This window comes from Dendropsophus ebraccatus, chromosome 8, assembly GCF_027789765.1.
Source record: "Dendropsophus ebraccatus isolate aDenEbr1 chromosome 8, aDenEbr1.pat, whole genome shotgun sequence".
NCBI classification, from domain to species: Eukaryota; Metazoa; Chordata; class Amphibia; order Anura; family Hylidae; genus Dendropsophus; species Dendropsophus ebraccatus.
Genome location: NC_091461.1, coordinates 94,265,449 through 94,286,226, shown reverse-complemented (window position 1 = coordinate 94,286,226; position 20,778 = coordinate 94,265,449). Strand labels below are relative to the sequence as shown.

Below are 20,778 nucleotides of genomic sequence, written 5' to 3'. Positions count from 1 at the left end.
CCTCCCCCTACCATCGGGCAACCTCCTCCTCTTCCTGCCCCTACCATCGGGCCACCCATCCTCCTGCTGCCCCTACAATCGGGCAATTCCCTCCTCTTCCTGCCCCTACCATCGGGCAACCCCCTCCTCTTCCTGCCCCTACCATCGGGCCACCCATCCTCCCCCTGCCACTACCATCGGGCAATCCCCTCCTCTTCCTGCCCCTACCATCGGGCAACCCCCTCCTCTTCCTGCCCCTACCATCGGGCCACCCATCCTCCCCCTGCCCCTACCATCGGGCAACCCCCTCCTCTTCCTGCCCCTACCATCGGGCCACCCATCCTCCCCCTGCCCCTACCATCGGGCAACCCCCTCCTCTTCCTGCCCCGACCATCGGGCAACCCCTTTCCCCCTGCCCCTATTATCGGGCAACCCCCTCCTCTTCCTGCCCCTACCATCGGGCAACCCCCTACTCCTCCTGCCCCCACCATCGGGCAAACCATCCTCCCCCTGCCCCTACCATCGGGCAACCCCCTGCTCTTCCTGCCCCCACCATCGGGCCACCCATCCTCCCTCTGCCCCTAACATCGGGCAACCCCCTCCTCTTCCTGCCCCAACCATCGGGCCACCCATCCTCCCTCTGCCCCCACCATCGGGCAACCCATCCTCCCCCTGCCCCTACCATCGGGCCACCCATCCTCCCCCTGCCCCTACCATCGGGCAACCCCCACCTCTTCCGGCCCCCACCATCGGGCCACCCATCCTCCCTCTGCCCCTAACATCGGGCAACCCCCTCCTCTTCATGCCCCAACCATCGGGCCACCCATCCTCCCTCTGCCCCCACCATCGGGCAACCCATCCTCCCCCTGCCCCTACCATTGGGCAACCCCCTCCTCTTCCTGTCCCTACTATCAGGCAACCCATCCTCCCCCTGCCCCTACCATCGGGCAACACCCTCCTATTCCTGCCCCTACCATCGGGCAACCCATCCTCCCCCTGCTCCTACCATCGGGCAACCCCCTCCTCTTCCTGCCCCTGCCATCGGGCAACTATGGGGCGACCGCTCCTCCTGTTCCCCGAACATCGGGCCACACAGTCATCCTGATGCCCTACCGATTGGGCTCTCCCATTCCCCATTACATTAAACATTTTATGTAATTGAGTTTGTGTCCACTGACAATTATTTTTGTTTGCTAAGTGGCACTTTGGGTCCATGATGTATGTATACAGAGTATGTGCATTACATTTACATTATTTACACATATTTATAACATTTAGGGTAGCTTCACACATACCGGATTTGAAGCAGATTTTACGCTGCGAGTTTGCAGTGAAAACCGCAGTGAATCTTGGTAGTGTGAAGTTCAATGTGGTTACATACCCGCAGCGGAATGAAAATGTAATGAGTATGTAATAACCCCCTCCCCTGCCGCCCACAGCGTTTCGGGATCGCATCAATCCCTTCCTCAAGTTTTACCTAAACAGTGCACGGCAGCACCGATTGGCTGAGCGGGTCCGACGGAAGCAGCGGGCCTCACATGCAGCCACGGCAGCAATCAGGTAATGTATGCTCCGGGCGCGGGCTGCCAGGGGTTAAAGGGGCCGGATTACATTCTGGCAGCGGAATGAAAATTCTGCTGTGGGTATATAACCCATTCAACTCCACACTACAAGGATTCACAGCGGATTTTGCTGCAAACTCGCAGCGTGAAATCCGCTGCAAATCCAGTACGTGTGAGGCTACCCCTAGGCTGTGCTTACATCTACTGCACTATGTCTATGTAAAGGCATTTGGATGTATACGCTGGCACAATGGAGCACAATATTGAGTCTTGCAAGAAAAATACCTGCAATGGAGTTTGGAATAACTTCTGACATAGAGGCATTATAGAGACATGGAAAAAGATGTAATCAGTCCGGGTCTGAGTGTCCACACCCAGCACGGTCCTCTCTCAGCCCTGAGTGCAGTCTTTTTCCAGCTGGTTCTCATGATCGGTACAGGTGTGGACACTCAGACCCGGACTGATAAAACATTTTGCAATGTCTCTATGATGTTAAAGTTTTTTTTTTTTTATAAGGGACCATAATACTTTAAGAGTGCCTTCCAACAGGGCCGTCTTACCCATTGGGCAGGGTAGGCGGCTGCCCGGGGGCCCTTGCCTCCTAGGGGGCCCCTGCCCTCTGGGACACACCTGTATTTTTTGCTTTATAAGACGCACTTATAAAACTAAGTGCGTCCTATAAAGCGAAGACGGCTCCCAAACAGTGCTGAGCACCGCAAGGAAGCCGTCCTGCCCGCCCCCTGTATTGCCGCTCACTAAGCATATGCATAGTGAGCGGCCCTGAGCGACCCCCTCCGCCCCTTCTATCGCTTCTCAGCTGAGCCGATCAGAAGCCCAGGAAAGTGCAATGAGCAGCACTTTCCTGGGCTTCTGATCGGCTCAGCTGAGAAGCGATAGAAGGGGCGGGCGGTCCAGTTACTCACCCGTCCGGCGGCCCCAGCAGCTCCTCTCCCGGCAGCGCACACTCCCGTCATCCTCCGGGCACAGGCAGCGGGGTACAGAGATGTTGCCTGTGTCCTGGATGTGTCGTGTAGCCGGACACTTCCGGCACAGGCAGTCTCTCTGTACCCCGCTGCCTGTGCCCGGAGGATGACGGGAGTGACGCGCTGACGGGAGACATCGGCTGCTGGGGCCGGCGGAAGGGTGAGTAACTGGTTTGTTGTTTGGGGGGTCACTGGCTACTATGGGGGCACTGGCTACTATAGGGGTACTGGCTACTATGGGGGCACTGGCTACTATGGGGGGCACTGGCTACTATGGGGGCACTGGCTACTATGGGGGGCACTGGCTACTATAGGGGTACTGGCTACTATGGGGGGCACTGGCTACTATGGGGGCACTGGCTACTATGGGGGGCACTGGCTACTATGGGGGCACTGGCTACTATGGGGGGTACTGGCTACTATGGGGGCACTGGCTACTATGGGGGCACTGGCTACTATGGGGGGCACTGGCTACTATAGGGGTGCTGGCTACTATGGGGGGCACTGGCTACTATGGGGGGCACTGGCTACTATAGGGGTACTGGCTACTATGGGGGGTACTGGCTACTATGGGGGCACTGGCTACTATGGGGGCACTTGCTACTATGGGGGGCACTGGCTACTATGGGGGCACTGGCTACTATGGGGGGTACTGGCTACTATGGGGGCACTGGCTACTATGGGGGGCACTGGCTACTATAGGGGTGCTGGCTACTATAGGGGTGCTGGCTACTATGGGGGGCACTGGCTACTATTGGGGGCACTGGCTTCTATGGGGGGTACTGGCTACTATGGGGGGCACTGGCTACTATGGGGGCACTGGCTACTATAGGGGTACTGGCTACTATGGGGGGCACTGGCTACTATAGGGGGGCACTGGCTACTATAGGGGTGCTGGCTACTATGGGGGCACTGGCTACTATGGGGGCACTGGCTACTATGGGGGGCACTGGCTACTATAGGGGTGCTGTCTACTATGGGGGGCACTGGCTACTATGGGGGGCACTGGCTACTATGGGGGGTACTGGCTACTATGGGGGGCACTGGCTACTATGGGGGGCACTGGCTACTATAGGGGTACTGGCTACTATGGGGTGCACTGGCTACTATGGGGGTACTGGCTACTATGGGGGGCACTGGCTACTATGGGGGTACTGGCTACTATGGGGGGCACTGGCTACTATGGGGGGTACTGGCTACTATGGGGGTACTGGCTACTATGGGGGGCACTGGCTACTATGGGGGGTACTGGCTACTATGGGGGGCACTGGCTACTATGGGGGGCACTATATGCAAAGATGTGGGGGATTTGATGGCGGCGGTTGGGGGGGGGGCCCTATTCGCACCTCTGCCCAGGGGCCCATAATGCTGTTAAGACGGCCCTGCCTTCAAACTGGATTTGCAGCGAATTTCACGCTGCGAGCTGGCAGCAAAATCCGCTGAGAATCCATGTAGTGTAGATTTCAATGAGGTTACATACCCGACGCACAATTTTCATACTGCTGCGAGTATGTAACCCGGCCCCTTTAACCCCCTGCAGAATAAATTACCTGCTCGGCACCGAGGTCGCGTGTAAGGCTCCCGTCGGCCCCATCAGCCAATCAGAGGTGCCGTTGGCTGATGGGGACCGACAAGATCTTAACACGCCGCCGCGGCAGTTAGCAGGTAATGAATGCTGCGGGCGGCTGGGGGTTAAAGGGCCCGGTTACATACTCACAGCGGAATGTAACGCCATTGAAATTCACACTACATGGATTTGCAGCGGGTTTCACTGTGAGGGTACAAACAGGGCATTTACGGTGCGTATTTACTGCTGCGATACGCAGCAGATTAGATCTAAATAACTGAACACAGTATCAAATCTGCTGCGTATCTGCAGCGTATACGCTGTGTGTGTTTGTACCCTAAGGGTACAAACACACACACCATATACGCAGCAAATACGCAGCAAATATGCAGCAGATTTGATGGTGCAGATTTGATGCTGTGTTCAGTTATTTAGATCTAATCTGCTGCGTATCTGTTGCGTATTTGCTGCGTATCGCAGCAGTAAATACGATGTGTATACGGTTTGTGTGTTTATACCCTAAACTTGCAGCGTGAACTCCTCTGCGAATCTGTCACGTGTGAAGCTACCCTTAAAAAGAGCCCTAACTTGTGTGGATATCTTGTGCGCTTGCTGAAATATCTGTTTGGCTCAGAAAAATAAGACTTTTCCCCCTGGCGGTCTGATAGTGGGCGTGGCGTCCTCCTCTCCCTTAGTGCACTCCACTCCACAACTATCTCCACTTTGAATCAATGTGTCGCTGGCCTGGTGGGGAACACTGGTATAGTCAGTCACTATGACAGATACAATTCTACAAGATGTGGAATATTCTGGGAAAAGGGAATATTCTGCTCCATAAGAAATAAGGATTGAGATCAGCGTAAAAGACTTTCTACATTTCACATACAGAACCACATAAAAAATAAGGGGTTATCCAAGATTAGAAAATCATAGCTGCTTTGTTCTAGAAACAGCGCCCTCCCTGTTCTCAGTTTGTGTGTGGTATTGCAGTTCAGTTCCACTAAAGAGAATGCAACCAAATAGTAACACCACATACTGTATTATCGGTTTTGGAAGAAAGCATCTATGTATTTTTTAACCCTGGAGAACCCCTTTAATCAGACTATCTCTGCCTACATATAATGGTGATATACAGTAGGCAATAAACTTATATCTCACACACATATCTATCTGCTGTGAAAGCTGGGTGACCTCTCATATGCTGACTATAGGGTTCTGGGAAAGCTGGGTCACCTCTCACATACTGACTATAGGGTGCTGGGAAAGCTGGGTGACCTCTAACTGGCAGAGATGGAGATGATGTACAGCCCCTTTGCTCTATGCACTCCTGCAGTGATAGAGTACCCCACCCGCAGCAGGCACCAGGGGGGGAGCTTATCACCCCGCGCATACTCTGGGACGGAGCTTATCATTTGGGGGCAGGGCTTATCAGGACGGGACATTAATTTGCCAGGACAGGGGCCTCTGTCATTGGGCCCCCAGTCGTGATGGACCCAGGAACTTCTCTCCCCTCCACCCTATCCTGACATGCTGGAATGTGAACAAGCATTAGTCAGTAATATTGGGGCCATTACACACCCACCTCTGCTAACAGCCTGCCCTGCACTGACAGCTTCATCCACTACTTCCTGCTCAGTGATGAAGCAGAGCTGGTTGTGTTGTTGGTTCCATGCTGGGGAGGGAGGGACCCCTGTATCTGTCACTGCAGCATGGCAGGCCCGGGGGCTACAGACACAGGGACCTGGAGTCTAAATCTGCCTGGGACCTGAAGGAGTGAGAAGCTGGGGGTCTGTGGGTACAGATTAAATGTGGACCTGGGCAAAGTTGAAGGGAGGGCCCCAAATGCTGAAATATTGTACTAACTATTTAAGGTCCCAAACACTTCACACTTTTGTCGGTGGTACTCACTGCTCGTGATTTGTTCGGCCATCAGTGTAAGATGTATGGGGCTCTCTGGACAGTCCACTGACAGATGTTGTCAGTGGACATAGGGGGTCGGACATGATGGAAAATCAATGGCCAACCTCTTTGTTCTCAGAGAGATAAGTCACCATCAGATAGCTCAGATAGCTGTCTAGCTATGGCTTAAAACGACTCCCCCCCCAACTACTTATACCTTTGTGTAGCTGAAGTGAAGTCCTTTCTGGTGGTCTCTTTAAAAACGCTGGTGGTGCTTTGCTGAGGTCGAAAATTAAGCTTTTATTGGGGTGATTGGGGTATTAGTGATGCATCCGGCCCTGCACTGCCTCTCCTGTGCCTGTCCCCGCCCCCCCACCCCAACATACCGTAGTGACGCTCTCTAGCTGGATCCGCTTCTCCTTTTCTTTGCACATGCGCTATTGCGTGCCAATCCGGCACAGCCACAATGACGCATTGGGCTAGAAAGATAGAAGGAGAAGGCTGCGCCGGATCGCATGAGCAATGAAGAAGAGAAGCGGATCCAGCCAGAGGGCGTCACCATGTTATGCAGGGGGGGGGGGGGAGGCAACAGGCACAAGAGAGGCGGTGCAGGGCTGGATGCATCACTACCATGGGGTGGGGGCAGCGCAGGGAGGACACACCACAGAGGCAGCGCGGGACAGCCAATGTCACTGCAGATGCGCTGTGGAGGAGAACAGCGATGCATGCGCAGTGACATCTTACACTGTGCAATCGGACAGGGGGCGGAACGAGAGGCGGGGGGGGGGGGGGGTTGCAGAGAAAAGAGACCACCAGAAAGGACTGCACTTCAGCTACACAATGGTATAAGTAGTTAGAGGGGGTTGCACAGGGGGTACAGAGTCGCTTTAACCCTCCAATAGAGAACACAGGAACGCTCAGCCGTGCCAAACATTCCTGTGTATGGGGAGGACGGGGCCGGATTGGAGAGGTAATTGTCAGCTGAACAATTGTTCAGCCAGCAGTTATTGAAGGCGTATGGCCACTTTAAGGGCCGTATTACACGGCCTGATATTCCGGATGAGTGACACTATACACAGACTAATATTACTGCCATAGAGTGACCACCACAGAATGACTCAGCACGCTATATACAGACCAATATTACCGCCATAGAGTGAACACCGCATAATGACCCAAAAACACACTCTATGCAGAAAAATATTACTGCCACATAATGACTGAATACCACCTTATTTTTTCTTAATAAAAAACACTGTATTGCCTTGGTGACGTCATCATATGCAATTCCTGGGAACGCTGCAGCTACGGCAGGATGAAGGTTGGTGGAGACCCCGTGCAACAATTTGTCGTCCCCCCATTATTTTTTTTTAAACTATATAGGGATCTATACAGATGACTGCTTACTGTAGGGGACATAACACCTCTTCTCTGCTTGCTGTATGGCTCAGCATCTTTCTCTGTTTTAAATGTGATGGTCACTAGAGGCTCCAGTGCAGAGGAAGATGCCAAGCCATAGAGACAGGAGCAGAGGGAGTGGTGAGTATCAGGGATATGGTGCATATGTATGTACACTAAGGCTTAAAACACATTGCTATGTGCAGCCCATGATCATCTGTAATGGGACTCCGCATCATAATTCAATGTACAGCTGTGTTATTTCCATAGAGTAATGCATTGATATCATACCTCCCAACATTTGCTGAGCGCAAAGAGGTACATTCAAGGCAATGTGTCATTCCCCCATAACCACACCTATAGCCACGCCCACATAACCACACCCATTGCCACGCCCACACACTTTTCCCACTGCTAGTCACACAATCATAGGGTAGCGCCATATACTGCAGAAGCCAGAAGTAGATTCATACCATATCATCACGCTAAGATGAATAATACCACTATATAAGACACTAATATTATCACCACTGATAACACTAAAATCCAGTATACCAAGACCAATAATACTACCAGTATATAAAAAAAACACATCATAATCACCACCGCATTACCACCACATATTGACTAATACCATCATACAAATCCTAAATAACAATACAATAGAAAATACAAAGACCAGAATCCATACCCCCCCCCCCCCCCCGCCCCATACTTGGCCCATGCAGAGGTGGATACTAATGGTATGCTCTGCACACCATGTAAGTGATTACAGTACAGTTACATACAGTGACTCACAGGGGAAGTCTTCACTGATTGGAGTCGCTAGCTTTTTCCTTCTTCTCCATCTGGCTCAGCCATCATGAAGACATCTTGGCCATAACCCATTCCCGTAGAATCTGCCAGACAAAACATTTTAGGCTCTTTGCTCCAGCACCATCTTCACCTATATACAAAGTGCCCATCTGTATTGCTCCACAGTGTAACAGCACCCACTTTGCGCCATGTACTACTTAGGCCCTATTTCAGGGGTCCCCAAACTACGGCCCGCGGGCCTCATGCGGCCCCCCAAGGCTATTTATCCGGCCCCCGCCGCACTTCCACACTGCTGCCTATCCCTGCCCTTGCCCCGCATCCACGCCGCCGCCGCCGTCGTCATCCCCGGGCGGGATCATTTCAGAGATCATTTCCAGGTTACATCCGGGGCGGGGGGTCGGTGGTCCGTGCGGCGCCGAGGAAGCAGGCTGCAGGGTAAACATCTCACACTGCTCCAGGATCTGCGGTCCGTTGCAATCGAGATGTGCAACGAACCGCAGATCCCGGAGCAGCGTGAGATGTCTGCCCTGCCACCTGCCTCCTCTGCGCCACACGGACCAACGCCCCCCCCCCCCCGGATGTAACCTGGAAATGATCCCTGAGGGATCCTCCGGCAGGGCAGTGATGACGTCGCTGCACCTGCTGGAGGATCCCTCCGGTGACTGACCGGCTGAAGAGGAAAGAAGAGGCCGGGAGAGATGAAGACAGTATTAGGTGAGTATAATTATTATTTTTTTTGTAGCAATGCAGTGGGACATTATAAGTATATGGGGGACATTGCAGGGGGACAATAGAACTATATGGGGGACATTGCAGGTGGAAAATATAACTATATGGGGGACATTGCAGGGGGACAATATAACTATATGGGGACATTGCAGGGGGACAATATAACTATATGGGGGACATTGCAGGGGAACATTATTACTATATGAGGGACATTGCAGGGGGACATTATTACTATATAGAGAGCACAACAGGGAGCATTATTACAATATGAGGGACAATGCAGGGCACATTATTAGTATATGGAGGACAATGCAGGGGACATTATTACTATATGGGGGCACAGCAGGGGATCCTACATACAAGGGGTAACCCACATACCTGCTTGAGTGCTGCTTGAGGGGGTGAAGGTGAAGTGGGGGGAGTTGAAAGTGGGTTGAGGGGGCTGGTTGAGGGTGTGAAGGGGGAGTTAGGGGGGGGCTGGTTGAGGGTGTGAAGGGGGGGTAAGGGGGCTGGTTGAGGGGATGAAGGGGGCCCTCCGATAGTCTTAGGGACAGTGAACTGGCCCCCTGTGTGAAAAGTTTGGGGACCCCTGCCCTATTTGGATCCTCAAACAGTAATAAGCCCCCGTCTATGCCCTCACATAGTAGAAAGGCCCCAATATCTGCCCTTATATAGTAGTTAAGTACCTTTGTTTCCATATAATAGTTAGGTCCTTTTGTGTCCCCATCTAGTAGTCAGGCCTCTCCTGTGTGCATCTGTATAGAAGTTAGGCCTCCCTGTGCAGGTACCTCCCCCAACCCCCATCAGGTAGTGTCCCCAATGTAGCTAATCCCCCTTTAGGTAGTCTCCACAGCAGATAGAGACCCCCTCTCCCCCAATAGTAAGCCCACCAGTGTGTAGTATTCCGTATGTAGGTAATCCCCCCTCCCCCCCATTAGTTAGCCCCCACCTCCCTGGGCATTTAGCCTTACCCCCTATAGGTAATCTCCCTGGCAGTTAAACAACCCCCACACCCCCACCCCGCCCCAGTATATGGTAATCCCACTGTAGGTAGTTAGTTATCTGTTAGCCCCCCAGCAGATAGCATCCCTATGGTAGGCAGTCCCCCTGGTAGTTAGCCCCCTCATGTAGGCATCTACCCTGGTAGTAACCCCTCCATATATTATGTAGATATCTCCCCATATGCAGGGAGGGGTGACTATACACTGCTATATTCATAGTGCAGGGAGCGGTGTATACACTGCTATATATATACATAGTGCAGGGAGCAGTGTACACACTGCTATATACGGTATATTGGGGTCTGGGATAGGTATATATATTGGGGTCTGGGATAGGTATATATATTGGGGTCTGGGATAGGTATATATATTGGGGTCTGGGATAGGTATATATATTGGGATCTGGGATAGGTATATATATTGGGGTCTGGAATAGGTATATATATTGGGGTTTGGGATACGTATATATATTGGGGTCTGGGATAGGTATATATATTGGGGTCTGGGATATGTATATATATTGGGGTCTGGGATAGGTATATATATTGGGGTCTGGGATAGGTATATATATTGGGGTCTGGGATAGGTATATATATTGGGGTCTGGGATAGGTATATATATTGGGATCTGGGATAGGTATATATATTGGGGTCTGGAATAGGTATATATATTGGGGTTTGGGATAGGTATATATATTGGGGTCTGGGATAGGTATATATATTGGGGTCTGGGATATGTATATATATTGGGGTCTGGGATAGGTATATATATTGGGGTCTGGGATAGGTATATATATTGGGGTCTGGGATAGGTATATATATTGGGGTCTGGGATAGGTATATATATTGGGGTCTAGGATATGTATATATATTGGGGTCTGGGATATGTATATATATTGGGGTCTGGGATATGTATATATATCGGGGTCTGGGATATGTATATATTGGGGTCAGGAATATGTATACATATTGGGGTCTGGGATATGTATATATATATATTGGGGTCTGGCATATGTATATATATATATTGGGGTCTGGGATATGTATATATTAGGGTCTGGGATATGTATATATATCGGGGTCTGGGATATGTATATATTGGGGTCAGGAATATGTATATATATATTGGGGTCTGGGATATGTATACATTGGGGTCTGGGATATGTATATATATATATTGGGGTCTGGGATATGTATATATATTGGGGTCTGGGATATGTATATATTGGGGTCTGGGATATGTATATATCTGTGCTGTCAGTTTGCAGATCACAAGCAGCAGTCTATACCTACCAGCCACGCTGCTTGTGATCCGGCATCTGTCTCTGCTCTTGAAACTAAACAGCACAGATATATACATATTCTAGAACCCAATATATACATATCTGTGCTGTCAGCTTCCAGGGCCACATGAGCGATACAAGGATCGTTTGTGAAGCCCATCTTCACGATTTCTCAAATTGTGTAAAGATACAGCAACTATATCAATCTGTTGTTTGGTGCCTCCACAGACGAGAAATGTGTCTGTCTAAAAGGGCCCTTAAAGACCTATTACACGAAGCAATTAGGGGCCATATTCGCCTTCCCACAGCTTCCTGATTGGTCTCTACAAGCTGCCATTCACTGACCCGTAAGGAGAAAGCTCTGGAGTAATACAGAAGAAGAGTGGAGAAGGTGCAGCATACAATGTAATGCTACATGTCCTCCATTCTTCCATTCAGCTATATCAGGAGCCCAGTGAATCCTAAGGGGACCCTTAGTGATATGGTGGCCTGCAGCTTCTCCCCAGTCTCTTCTTTCACCCTAAATCTGCTTCCAGGTTCAGGCTTGTGGAGGCCCCGGGGCATGTGTCCCAGGTGCCCTCCCATTAATCCGGCCCTGGCACCAGTACCAGAAGACTGTAGACACCGCACTCTCATCAGTCAATAAACCTACCCAAACATTTACCAGAGATGGTCAGGTGCAGAACCACTGCTGCTAGCTACTAATAGTCTTCTAGAGATTGGAGCCAGTAGCTTTGTGAGTACAATAAAAAAATGTAAGAGTAAAGTTTTTTTCCCCTAACCTTGTGAACATATTGGTATTTTCAACAGTGTAGAAAAATTTCTAAACAAAAATGGGGGAACTTATTACTAGTGATATGTCTAAAGTAGAGCAAGGTGCGCAAAATTGCTAGGCACAGAGCATTGGGGGCGGCTCCATTAGAGTCAATAGACCTGCGTCATAGAGGGGAGGGGAGATTGTCACACTGGGGGCCGGCGGCTTTAACCCCTTAAGGTCAAAGCCAATTTTCGTTTTTGAGCTTTTGCTTTTCCCACTTTATGTTTAAAAGGCCATAGCACTTGCATTTTTTCACCTAGAGACCCACATGAGCCCTTATTTTTTGCGACATCAATTGTGCTTTGCAATGGCAAACTTTATTTTCCCATAAAATATGCTTCGAAACCGGAAAAAAATCATTTGCACTGTCAAATTGAAAAAAAAGGAATTTGTTTTCATTTCAGGGAGTTTCGTGTTTACGCAGTTCGCCCTGGTAAAACTGACTTGTTATATATGTTCCTCAAATCGTTACGATTACAACGATATGTAACATGTATAACTTTTATTTTATTTGATGGCTTTCTGGATTTGCTGCGACCAAAAATGCGCAATTTTGCACTCTGGATTTTTTTGGCGCTTAGGCCGTTTACCGTGCGAGATCAGGAATGTGATAATTTAATAGTTTGGGGCGATTACGCACGTGGAGATGCCAAACATGTTTGTTTGTTTACTTATATATTTATATTTATAAAATGGAAAAAGAGGGGTGATTTGGACTTTTATTAGGAGAGGGTTTTTTTTATTAATAAAAACACTTTTTCACTCTTTTTTTTTACATTAACTAGAAGTCCCCCTGGTGGACTTGTATATACACAGCACTGATCTCTCATAGAGATCAATGCTGTGTTTATACACAGCAATGATCAGTGAGATCGGTGATACATTGCTTTGGCCTGCTGCAGGCCATAGCAATCTATAGCCAAGCCGGGATCAGCGTCAGTGCGACGCTAAGGCCCGGCACGGGCAGAAGAACGGATCTCCCCTCCGCGATGTGATCCAACCCACTAGACACCAGGGAGATTATGTATAAAGCACTTCAATGCAGCTGTCCTGTTGCCGCTTCGGCTAATAGAGGCGCTCCCCGGCTGCAGATATCAGCCAAGAGCGGCGCCGTTCAGAGCGGGGTCCCGGCGGGACCCCTCTCTGAAATCCCCCCACGTCACCATGACGTACCAGACAAGTCATGGGACGCTAAGGGGTTAAAGTACAGTGGTGCCTTGGATTAAGAGCATAATTCGTTCTGGGACCGCACTTGTAATCCAAATCCACTCTTAAAGCAAAGCTAATTTTCCCATAAGAAATAATTGAAATGCAGACAATTGGTTCTACAGCCCAAAAATATGATTTTTTAATCTGAATAACATTTAAAACAGATGAAACAAACATTTAAAAACAGCAGAATATGTGATATTATAAGTTACTGTACAGTAATGGAGAGGATGGGAAACACAAGGGCGGACAGAGACTGCAGGGAGCAGAAAGGAATGAGCAGGGCAGATGTGGGCACAGTCAGGGCCGTCTTAACAGCATTATGGGCCCCTGGGCAGAGGTGCGAATAGGGCCCCCCCCCAACCGCCGCCATCAAATCCCCCACATCTTTGCATATAGTGCCCCCCATAGTAGCCAGTGCCCCCCATAGTAGCCAGTGCCCCCCATAGTAGCCAGTACCCCCATAGTAGCCAGTAGCCCCCATAGTAGCCAGTGCCCCCCATAGTAGCCAGTACCCCCATAGTAGCCAGTGCCCCCCATAGTAGCCAGTGCCCCCCATAGTAGCCAGTGCCCCCCATAGAAGCCAGTACCCCTATAGTAGCCAGTGCCCCCCATAGTAGCCAGCACCCCTATAGTAGCCAGTGCCCCCCATAGTAGCCAGTGCCCCCATAGTAGCCAGTGCCCCCATAGTAGCCAGTGCCCCCATAGTAGCCAGTACCCCCCATAGTAGCCAGTGCCCCCATAGTAGCCAGTGCCCCCATAGTAGCCAGTGCCCCCATAGTAGCCAGTACCCCCCATAGTAGCCAGTACCCCTATAGTAGCCAGTGCCCCCCATAGTAGCCAGTGCCCCCCATAGTAGCCAGCACCCCTATAGTAGCCAGTGCCCCCCATAGTAGCCAGTGCCCCCATAGTAGCCAGTGCCCCCATAGTAGCCAGTACCCCCCATAGTAGCCAGTGCCCCCATAGTAGCCAGTGCCCCCCATAGTAGCCAGTGCCCCCATAGTAGCCAGTGCCCCCCATAGTAGCCAGTACCCCTATAGTAGCCAGTGCCCCCCATAGTAGCCAGTGCCCCCATAGTAGCCAGTGCCCCCCATAGTAGCCAGTGCCCCCATAGTAGCCAGTGCCCCTATAGTAGCCAGTGCCCCCCTTAGTAGCCAGTGCCCCCATAGAAGCCAGTGACCCCCAAAACAACAAACCAGTTACTCACCCTTCCGCCGGCCCCAGCAGCTGTCTCCCGTCAGCGCGTCACTCCCGTCATCCTCCCGGCACAGGCAGCGGGGTACAGAGAGACTGCCTGTGCCGGAAGTGTCCGGCTGCACGACACATCCAGGACACAGGCAGCGCCTCTGTACCCCGCTGCCTGTGCCCGGAGGATGACGGGAGTGTGCACTGCCGGGAGAGGAGCTGCTGGGGCCGCCGGACGGGTGAGTAACTGGACCGCCCGCCCCTTCTATCGCTTCTCAGCTGAGCCGATCAGAAGCCCAGGAAAGTGCTGCTCATTGCACTTTCCTGGGCTTCTGATCGGCTCAGCTGAGAAGCGATAGAAAGGGCGGAGGGGGTCGCTCAGGGCCGCTCACTATGCATATGCTTAGTGAGCGGCAATACAGGGGGCGGGCAGGACGGCTTCCTTGCGGTGCTCAGCACTGTTTGGGAGCCGTCTTCCCTTTATAGGACGCACTTAGTTTTATAAGTGCGTCTTATAAAGCAAAAAATACAGGTGTGTCCCAGAGGGCAGGGGCCCCCTAAGACGCAAGGGCCCCCGGGCAGCCGCCTACCCTGCCCAATGGGTAAGATGGCCCTGGGCACAGTATAGCAGCAATCTCTGTCCGGGTTACAGCTATGAAGAAATTACCTCCACAGTCCTGTCCTCTGATGCAAGCCCCAGCCTGAAGTGGATCTGACATGATTTGGAAGGTGAGGGAGACTTCCTAGGTCAGAGTACAGGGCTGTAGACGCCACTGAGCAGACTGTACCCCTCCCCCATTCCCCCTCCCACCCAGTACAGGGAGCTCTTAAACCAAAGCAATGCTCTTAATCCAAGTCACTATTTAAAAAAAAACTGTGATCTCCTCTTGCAAAACGCATTCAATCCAAGTTACACTTATGTATTACTGTAATTTGTAACATTATGGCTGCTACACAAAAACCAGGCCTGCATGCAGTGGTGCATGATTTATCCAGTAATACCGGCATCCAATAAAAATGGCCGTCATTTCAGGCACTGCAGTGGCTTGCCCTATAACAGATATATGTATCAGTCAATGATCAACTAGAACTTTCCTTGGGACTGGACAGGACTAGAGATAAGTGAAGTGAAGGAAGCAAAAATTCAATTAAAGAGAACCGATCACGCTGAAATTGCCCCCATTGATAAGGAAACGTGCTGGTACATCACCCAGCACGCTTCCCAAACATCCCCCTGTACCCTCCATCCCCTCCTTTATAACCCCTCAATCTTACATTTGTGAAGTCTTGGCCTGTATGCTAATGAGCACTAAGTAGTCACGGTGGGCTCTAACTAGTCATGGTCCTGGGCATAGTTATCTGGGTCCTGGGCGGCTTCCAGCACCGTAATCACGCGCCAACGTCTTCCGCACACCGAGCACGCACAGTACGTCCGCATCTTCTCCCGTTGTACTGCGCATGCGCAGAGTGCGAAAGACGCGGCGCGCCGCCGTCATGGAACGCAAGCGCCGGCGACGTGGAGCGCAAGCCAGAGATGACGTTGGCAGAGCGCAGGTCTTTGAATCACGCCCCTCTGGGTGTGATTACGGCGCTGGAAGCTGCCCAGGACCCAGATAACTATGCCCAGGACCATGACTAGTTCAGCCCACCGTGACTACTTAGTGCTCATTAGCATACGGCGCGGGACTTCACAAATGTAAGATTGCGGGGTAATAAAGGAGAGGATGGAGGGTACCAGGTAATGTCTGGGAAGTGTGCTGGGTGATGTACCAGCACGTTTCCTTATCAATGGGGGCAATTTCGGCGTGATTGGTTCCCTTTAACAAAGGAAATTTTTGCTTAATTTGCACAAGAAAGGTTATTTACTGTCCTGCTCCCTGGTGTCTTCTTCTGTGTCTTTAGCTGCACTCTCAGACAATCACTGACTAAGGGCCAGCACCGTGGCCAGTGATTGGCTGAGCAGGCTGTTACTCTCAAGACACAAGAATAACAGCCTGCTCAGCCAATCACTGGCTGCGGTGCTGTCTGTTCTCTGTTAGTCAGTAATTGGCTAAGTGGGCTGTTACGCCTCGCTCAGCCAATCACTGACTAACTGAAAATATACAGTGATTGGTTGAGCCTGCGGCTGAAGACACAGAAGAGGATGCTTGGGGAGTGCGGACAGGTATGTATCGATTCGTTAAGTTCCGTTCATTAATTTTGTAAATTTTGCAGTAAAAATTTGTTAAAGTGACACTGTCACCCCCTTTTTGCATTCTGACATCTGAACACAGGTGTAAAGGGTAAATTTAGCAGTTTTCATACCTTATTTTATATCAGGGGTCCTCAACTGGCAGCTGTGCGGACCCCTGGTCAGACCTCCTAACCGCCCGGGATCCGGTCCGTCCCGGGGCGGTTAGGAGGTCCCGCTTCCCACCGCACCGTCTCCCGTCCCATAGGCGTACTGTCCTTAAGTTGCAGTACGCCTGTGGGACTGGGGGCAGTGTCGGTCCGGCCCCCGGCTGATACGCGCTCTGTAGGGATGTCCCGGGGATTCCCCAGCAGAGCACGCACCACTGACCTCAGTGTACGCCGCCAGCCTGTACTTCCCGGAAGTGCCGTCCGACGGCGTACACTGAGGTCAGTGGTGCGCGCTCTGCTGGGGAATCCCCGGGACATCCCTACAGAGCGCGTATCAGCCGGGGGCCGGACCGACAGGAGAAGAGAAGACAGGCGCGACGGAAGAGCGAGGTGCTAGGTGAGTTGGGGTTTGTTTGTTTGTTTTTTTTGTCTGGGGGCCATCTATAAGGGGAGAGCGCACAGGGGGGCTATATACTAAAGGGGGAGAGTGCACAGGGGGGCTATATGCTACTGGGGGAAGAGCACAGGGGGCCTATATACTACTGGGGGGACCTCACAGGGGGCTATATACTACAGGGGGAGAGCACAGGGGGGCTATATACTACTGGGGGGAGATCACAGGAGGCTATATACTACAGGGGGAGAGCACAGGGGGCCTATATATACTACTGGGGGGACCTCACAGGGGGCTATATACTACAGGGGGAGAGCACAGGGGTGCTATATACTACTGGGGGGAGCTATATACTACTGGGGGGAGCTCACAGGGGGGCTATATACTACAGGGGGAAAGCACAGGGGGGCTATATTCTACTGGGGGAGCTCACAGGGTGGCTATATACTACTGGGGGGAGCTCACAGGGGGGCTATATACTACTGGGGGGAGCTCAAAGGGGGTCTATATACTACTAGGGGGAAAGCACAGGGGGGCTATATACTACTGGGGGGAGCTCACAGGGGGGCTATATACTACAGGGGGAGAGCACGGGGGCTATATACTACTGGGGGAGCTCACAGGGGGCTATATACTACAGGGGGAGAGTGCACAAGGAGGGCTATATACTACTGGGGGAGCAACAGGGGGCTATACACTACTGGGGGAGAGCGCACAGGGGGGGCTATATACTACTGGGGGAGCAACAGGGGGCTATACACTACTGGGGGAGAGTGCACAGGGGGCCTATATACTACTGGGGGAGCAACAGGGGGCTATACACTACTGGGCTAGAGCGCACAGGGGTGCTATACACTACTGGGGGAGCAACAGGGGGGGCTATATACTACTGGGGGAGCAACAGGGGGGGCTATATACTACCAGGGCAGTCACCCCCTTTGTACCTTATATAAAAGGGCTGGTGAGAGAGAAAAAATGCCAGTTTTCCCGTTAATAAGCAGCAATTCTGTATGTAAATAGTTGAACGTTTGTGAAACGATGTTCAGCTCGGACCTTCACCTGACTATAGACCCCGGTAAGTGGACCTTCACTAAAAGTTGTTGAGTACCCCTGTTTTATATAATACGTCATGGTGCTTGTTCAAGTAAAAAGTCATCTTTTATCAACTGCAGATTGTGCTAAGTGGGCGGTGCCTGGCGGCATTTGCACCACTTAGCCCCGCCCACAGTGCCACTGTTGGCCCGCCCCCTCGCCGACCATTGGAGCAGGCTGGCCTAAAGGTCTACGCCAACGGTGACACGGTGGGCAGAACTAAGTGCCGCTAATGCCCACTTAAAACAATCTGCAGTTGATAAAAGATGACTTTTTACTTGAACAAGCACCATGACGTATGATATAAAATGTCAGAATGCAAAAAGGGACAGTGTCACTTTAACTCCACTAACTAAAATTTTCAATGCTTCGTTAATCTCTAGACAGAATGTTACAAATTATATTTGCTGGATGTGAACAAAAGGTTAAAGCACATCTGATTGTGTCAGTGTATATACCCCCAGGAGTGTACAGTGCTGCGGAATATGTAAATACTAGTATTATTATTATTATTATTATTATTATTATTATTACTTTCTATGACTCTATGACTTTGTGCTTCATAAATTTGTCTAATAAATTATCTATTCTATGTCCAATAGAGAAAAGACTGAAGAGAGAGAAGCAAAGCCGTTGGCTTTAAACCTGTTGGCTTTAAGCTCCTTTAAGTAACTAGTAGTGTAGGCAGCTAGGGGGCGCTCAATGAGAGCAGTGCACTATGGGAATATCATAGAGTCTTGGCAGCTGCTACATATGGAGAGGAGAATGTTTTCCCGCATCTCTTCATATATTGTACATTTATGTCTTATTAGAACCTATAAAGAACCTTCACAGCTTATCTAGTCCTAGTTCTAGTATATTATGCCAGAAATCCCTCACTTACTCATTCAGTTATTTCTGTGTATGTAACACGGGGGGTTAGATGTTACTTGTGCTCTACATATAAAGATGGAGGTTGTTTATTTGTTTAACATTATTATCTGTTCAATCTGTACAGGTTGTCGCCTTATTCTGAAGAACATGAAGAGATCTGCTGCCCCGACCATCGTGCCACCTCCCCCCCCCCCCACCTCCAGCTGCCCGGACCATCATGAAACAAACTACTACCGCTGCCCCGACCATTGGGTCACCTTCTCCTCAAGCTGCCCTGACCATTGGCCAACCCGCCTCCTCCCGCTGCCTAGAACATCAAGCATTTACCTACTTCCGCTGCCCCGGTCATCGGGCCACCCACTTCTCCAGCTGCCCTGACCATCTGGCCACCCGCTTCTCCAGCTGCCCAAACCATCGGGCCACTAACTCCTTCCAGTGCCCCGATCATCAGGCAACCCCCTCCCCCTGCTACCCCGACCATCGGCCACCCATCTTCTCGCTGCCCCGACCATCGGGCCACCCTCTCCTCCAACCATCGGACCACCCCCTTATCCACCTTCCCCGACCATCAGGCAACCCCCTCCTCCTTCTGCCCCGACCATCGGCAACCCCCTCCTCTACCTGCCCGGACCATCGGACCACCCCCTCTGCCACATACCCCGACCATCGGGCCACCCCTTCCTCCAGCTGCCCCGACCATCGAGTCTCCCATTCCTCCAGCTGCCCCGACCATCAAGCCACCCCTTCCTCCAGCTGCCCCAACCATCGAACCTCCCCCTCCTCCTGCTTCCCCGACCATCAGATCATTCCCTCCTCCTACTGCCCCTACCATAGGACCACCCCCTCCTTTACCTGCCCCAACCATAGGGCCACCCCCTCCTCTACCTGCCCTGACCATCGGGCCACCCCCTCCTCCACCTACCCCGACCATCAGGCCACACCTTCCTCCAGCTGCCCCGACCATCGGGCCTCCCATTCCTCCAGCTGCCCCGACCATCGGGCCACTCCTTACTCCAGCTGCCTCGACCATCGGGCCACCCCTTCATCCAGCTGCCTCGACCATCGAACCTCCCCCTCCTTCTGCTGCCCTGACCATCAGGCCACCCCCTCCTCCTGCTGCCCCGACAATCGGACCACCACCTCTTCCCTCTGCCCCAACCATCGGGCGACCCCCTCCTCCAGCTGCCCGGATCATAAGGCCACCACCTCTCCCCGCTGCCCCGACCATCGGGCCACCCCCTCCTCCAGCAGCCCTGACCATCGGGCAACCCCCTCTTAACGCTGCCCCAGCCATGGGGCCACCCCTCCTCCCGATGCCCCAAACATCAGGCCACACCATCATCCAGCTGCCCCGACCATCGGCCCCCCTTCCTTAATTGATTAAACTTTTTCTTTTTTATTTGTTTTATTGAAAATGTTGCTTATTCTTGGTAGCCCACGCACGGGCGCTGCACATGCATACTGACAAAATTACTGTACCTTACAATATTCAGGATAAGGAAACGGAGTGTTCGCATTATGCAGACAACTGAAACATAATGGGGGGTGGGGGGTTTATGTACGACGGTCTTATATTAGGCCCCGCCCCTTTCCCCCAGCAGGATTCACCCCTCTTAGTGAATCCGGCTCGAAAGCTGCGCCCGGCGTATGAC

At 51.6% G+C, this 20,778-nt stretch overlaps 1 protein-coding gene across 1 annotated transcript in view; it reads right to left on the bottom strand.

Annotated features, from left to right (window-relative positions):
* LOC138799635 (uncharacterized) overlaps nt 1-20,778 on the bottom strand; it is a 97,479-nt gene that overhangs the window by 66,053 nt on the left and 10,648 nt on the right. The window lies entirely within an intron of this gene.